The sequence below is a fragment of the Solea senegalensis genome, linkage group LG16, assembly GCF_019176455.1.
Source record: "Solea senegalensis isolate Sse05_10M linkage group LG16, IFAPA_SoseM_1, whole genome shotgun sequence".
Classification (NCBI taxonomy): domain Eukaryota; kingdom Metazoa; phylum Chordata; class Actinopteri; order Pleuronectiformes; family Soleidae; genus Solea; species Solea senegalensis.
In genome coordinates, this window is record NC_058036.1 from 15,147,934 (window position 1) to 15,153,961 (window position 6,028).

Consider the following 6,028-nt stretch of genomic DNA (forward strand, 5'->3'; position numbering starts at 1 on the left):
AAAATCACCAAAAAAAGTCAAAGTATAGTAAAAGTCAAAGTATAGTATGTCGTCCAAAATCACCAAAAAAAGTCATACTATGGTATGTCATCCAAAATCACTCAAAAAAGTCATATTACGGTATGTCGTCCAAAATCACTCAAAAATGTCATAGTATAGTATGTCGTCAAAAATAAGACAAAAAAAGTCATATTACAGTATGTAAGAAATAATTAAAAGTCTTTCTGTAACAATCAGAAAACAACATCATTTGTATGTAAAGAGAAATGAAATGAAAGGTGTGTGTGTTTACATGTGGAGCAGTGACGTCACATTAGCATTAGCAGGTGTGATTGGATCCCTCAGGTCGGTTGTTAACAGCAGGTGTGAACAGAGCGTCAACAGAACAAGTAAGAAATGTATGGATCATTTAGGCAGCAGTGACCACATGTTTGTCTCCACTGTCCTCGCCCTGCTTCTGTCTCCATTATTTCACTTGTGCACCTTAGCGTCACCAAGGATGGACAATCACAGTATAAGCACTTAGTGAGTTGAGTTGAATTTGTTTAAAATAGATACACAATTTGGAGAATTATTTACATGTAGCAGCACATGATTATTAACCATGATTAATCACCTAAAAAATGTCATAGTTTAGTATGTCGTCCAAAATCACCAAAAAAAAGTCATACAAGGCTTACTATATTTGTATGTCGTCCAAATCATCCAGACTTGAACCGGTAACCCTCCAGTTACAAGCCAAGTTCCCTTTCCACTTGGCCACAGGTTGCCCGTAATTATAGTAAAGTCCAAAGTCCAAAAGTCCAAAGTATATGTCATCCAAAATCACTTAAAAAAAGTCATAGTATATGTCACCTGATCATGTGTCAGAGTCTGAGACTGAGACTGAGGCAGAGATGACGACCACATTTTATAATCCTATTTTCAATACTACCAGTGAAAACCTCCTGAATAATTAATGTTCAGAGCAGTCCTGTGGTTGTGGACCAGAACCTGGTGACTGCTGGACTGGGACAACCCTGCTGTTGTGGAACCTACCTTGCCATCTTGCAGGTTCTAACAACTGCCAAATTTAAAATAATAATGGATGAGAAACTTAAGAAACACCAAGAAATTCAGCTTCAGCTCATCAGCACAAATAGCTCTGTCCATCAGAAGATGACTTGTCTTTCTGAGGTTGTGAGTTCAACTCTTACTGTCAACTGAACTTCTGCACTTCTTTCAAACTTTAGACCAAAATAAGAAGTTAAAAATACCAGCAACGTAGTGTTCTGCAGCTCAGTAAGAGTAACTCCTGCTGGAAGAACGGGACTGAGAACAGAAAGATCTTGTATGTCTGAGGTTGTCAGTTCAAGTCTTATGAAGAACTCAAGTGTTTGAGTTCAGTGTTCAAAGTAAACAGTCAAAAGCTATAAGAAAACCTGAAGAACTGTGAAGAGCAGGTAGCTCAGTGGACAACAATGCTGCTCTGAAGTCCTGAAGTCATAAGTTCAGTTCTTGTGAGGAGCAGGTGCTTTTAAAGCTCCTCATCCAAACTCAAGATTAAAAGCAAACAGCAATCCTAGACGAAGGCGGCCTTAGTGGCGTGGTGGCTTTGTTCCAAACCATAAGGTTGTGTCTCAACAGTGAGGTGGCAGGTTCAGTTCTGATTCCCAACACTGCAGTTGTTCACTGGAACAGAACCAAACCTAACCTCTTGCTGACTGACACAACCAACGAGTGAGTCGTACCCCCCGGTAGGGCGCGAGTGAGTCGTACCCCCCGGTGGCCGGCATGTGTCAAGTTGAGTTGCGCAGGGTGTCGGAATGCCAAGTTTCCTACTAACAGCCACACCTACCAAGAAGTTTCCTACCAACAGCCACACCTGGTGGGGGCCGAAGGCCCCCACCCCCATCCAACTGTCTTAAATCCACATTAAGACAGTTGGGTGGTGGGGGCCAACGGCCCACACCACCCAAGTGTCTTAATGTGGTTACCTTTTGCTGCCCAGTGTAATATAAAGTATTTGACCTTTGACCCCTCCTAGCACCTCCTCTCACTACCTGCCCTGCCCTCCTCACCTCACCTCACGCTATCTGCCCTGCCCCTCCTCCTCCCCTCACCTCAACTCTCACTACCTGCCCTGCCCTCCTCCACCTCACCTCACTCACACTATCTGCCCTGCCCCTCCTCTCCTCAACTCTCACTACCTGCCCCTGCTCCAACCTCACCTCTTGCAACCTGGAATGGAACCTGCAATGCTGGGGAACTGAACCAGTCACCTTGTAACTCACACATTCCTATGGTTGTGAACAAAACCACTGCACCACCAATTCCTGCTGTAATTAGGACTTTCGGTCTCCTTTCAATCTTCACTTTAGATGTTGACATTTAAAATGTCCTGGTCCTCACAAGAACTGAACCTATGAGCTCTGGGCTTCACAGCAGCATTCTTATCCACTGAGCTACATGCAACTTCTCTCGTTCAGGTTCTCTTAGAGTTTTTGACTGTTTACTTTAAAAATCGCAATCAAACAGTTCACCATAAGACTTGAACTCATAACCTTAGACATACAAGTCTTATTCTGCAGAACCTGCAGAACAACACGTTGCTGGTATTTTTAAATTCTTATGTTGGTATGAAGTTCTAAAGTTGGAGGAAGTTCAGTTGATTGCAAGAGTTGAACTCACAACCTCAGAGATCCAAGACTCCTTCTGATGGTGTGAGCCATTCACGGTGATGATGATTCTTTGACTTACTTGGTGTACTTAACTTTCTCGTCCAGGTCAGAATTTTGAGAAGAGTCACTTGGGGGTTATCATAAGACTTACACTGACAAAATACAAGTCTTGTTCTTCCAGCAGAAGCTATTCTTCCTGAGCTCCAAAACAACACGTTGCTGGTATTTTTAACTTCTTATTTTGAAAGTAGTGCAGAAGTTCAGTTGACAGGAAGAGTTGCACTCACAACCTCAGAGCCTTAAGACATCTTCTGATGGACTGAGCTATTTCTGAAGATGATCAGAGGGTGAATTTCTTGGTGTTCTTGAGTTTTTAACATTCTCAGAGTCTTTCAAACATCAGAATCACTATAATCAGCTGATCTACTTCATCAGACCATGAAGTTGTCAGACTCACTTCCTCATGGATCTTCAAGTCAGTAATGTCTTTTTTTTTTATTTTGGCCACCAGTGTGAAGCTCAAACAGACAAACAGACAAAAGCTCATAGTTTAGTATGTCGTCCAAAATCATTCAAAAAAGTCATAGGTTAGTATGTCGTCCGAAATCTGTCAAAAACGTCATAGTATAGTATAGTCCAAAATCACTAAAAAGTCATGCTTAAGTATGTAGATCCAAAATCAGTCAAAGAATTCATAGGTTAGTATGTAGATCCCAAATCAGTCAAAAAGTCATAGGTTAGTATGGCCCAAAATTGGTCGTCCGTAATCCAAATCAGTCAAAAGTCATAGTATAGTATGTCCAAAATCAAAAAGTCCCAAAATCACATAGTATAGTATGTCGCCCAAAATCTGTCAAAAAATACATAGTATAGCACGTGTCCAAAATCGTTCAAAAAGTCATAGGTTAATATGTAGTCCAAAATCAGTCAAAAAGTCATAGTATAGTATGTCAAAAATCAGTCAAAAAGTCATAGTATAGTATGTCGCCCAAAATCAGTCAAAAGTCATAGTATAATTATGTCGTCCAAAATCACCAAAAGTCATAGTATAGTATGTAAAATCAGTCAAAAAGTCATAGTATAGTATGTCCAAAATACCAAAAAGTATAGTATAGTATGTAGGTCCAAAATGTCAAAAAGTCATAGTATAGTATGTCTCCAAAATACAAAGTCATAAAAGTCAAAATCCCAAAACGTCATAGTATAGTATGATCCAAAAATCACGTCCATCCAAAATCACCCAAAAACGCCATACTTTAGTTTTGTCGTCAAAATTGGTCAAAAATGTCATTCCAAAATCAGTCAAAAAGCCATAGTATAGTATGTTGTCCAAAATCTCAAAAAGACATAGTATAGCATGTGGTCCAAATCGTTCAAAAGTCATAGGTTATGTTCAAAATTAGTCAAAATGTCATAGTATAGTATGTTGTCCAAAATCACCAAAAGTCATAGTATAGTATGTATGTCCCAAATCAGTAAAAAGTCATAGTATAATAGTATTCAAAATAAGTCAAAAAGTCATAGTATAGTATGTCATCCAAAATCAGTCAAAAAGTCATAGTAGTATGTTGTCCAAAATCACCAAAAGTCATAGTATGTATGTTGTCAAAATCACTCAAAAAGTCATAGTATAGTATGTCGTCCCAAAATCAGTCAAAAAGTCATACTTTAGTATGTCGTCCAAAATCAGTCAAAAAAGTCATAGTATAGTATGTCGTCCAAAATCAGTCAAAAAAGTCATAGTATAGTATGTCGCCCAAAATAAGTAAAAAAAGTCATAGTTTAGTATGTCGTCAAAAATCAGTCAAAAAAGTCATAGGTTAGTATGTCATCCAAAATCAGTCAAAAAAGTCATACTATAGTATGTGGTCAGTCAAAAAGTCATAGTATAGTATAATGCCCAAAAATCAGTCAAAATCATAGTATAGTATGTCGTCCAAAATCACCAAAAAAAGTCATGCTTAAGTATGTCGTCCAAAAATCGGTCAAAAAATTCATAGGTTAGTATGTCGCCCAAAAATTCGTCAAAACGCCATAGTATAGTATGTCGTCCAAAATCAGTCAAAAGTCATAGTATAGTATGTTGTCCAAAATCACCAAAAGTCATAGTATAAGTATGTTGTCCAAAATCAGCCAAAAGTCATAGTGTAGTATGCATCCAAAAATCACCTCAAAAGTCATAGTATAGTAAGCGTTGTCCAAAATCACCAAAAAGTCATAGTATAGCACCAAAAAATCAGTCAAAAAAGTCATAGCATATAGTGCATGTCGCCCCTAAAATCACCAAAAAAAGTCATGCTTAAGTATGTCGTCCAAAATCTGTCAAAAAGTCATAGTATAGTATGTCGTCCAAAATCAGTCAAAAAAGTCATACTTTAGTATGTCTTCCAAAATCAGTCACCTTTGTTTACAACCGTCAGCTTGTTGTGTCCGCAAGGTGGCAGGATCAATTGTACAGGTGTGGGATTGTGTGCAGGCTATCAGCTGACTCTACAACAGGAGAAAGAGTATTTTTGTTTACATTAAATCTTGAACTCAAAATCTTCAGATCATTATAGCATTTGAACTCCCTACCTCAGATACACAAGCATAAGCTATTGCAACTGAGCTTCTTAAGAACACTTTCTTGGTGTTATTAAGTTCTGTTTGTGGTCTAAAGTTACTTATTTCATGTAATCATCTGTCAGAAACATCCCCAGGGCTGAAGGTGGTCCAGTGGTCAAGGACGTTGCATCGCTATTTGAAACATCATGGGTTCAAAGTCCACTGGAGGTATGAGTCTCTGTTTGTGTGTGTGTGTGTGTGTGTCTGTCTGGGTATTTCAAAAATCTTCAAAACAAAAAACTGTCAAAACCAAACAAAACATCTTCCAAAAACCCAACCCAAACTAAAACTCGCTGTCGCGTTCGTACATTCGCTCGCGTCATTTCAATTTCAACGAGGAGTCCAACTTCATCAACAACTCACAGAAATGGAAGGACGGAGCTAGCCTTGAAAGGGCTTGAAAAAGCCTCAAAAGTGCTACCTGGCATATTTGTTGACTAATATGAGCAAAGAAAAAAGGTTAAAACAGGAACAGTTTGGGTTTTTGACCGTGGCTGTACGAGATTCAAACACTGTAACACACACTCAACGCTGTAGTGCAGGGTAAGTCAAACACAAATATTAAAGGACCACAAAGACATTTTTCAGTCAGACAAAGGTCCATTTATTGTAGTCAGTCAAAGCCATACACCATAATACTATTATATTCAAAACTCAAAATGTCCTTTTCATTCAAAACAACAACAAAAAAACATACTAAAATAAAATGCAATTTCCAAATCCAAATAACTACTCAAACAAAACAAAACAAACCACAAAGGGTT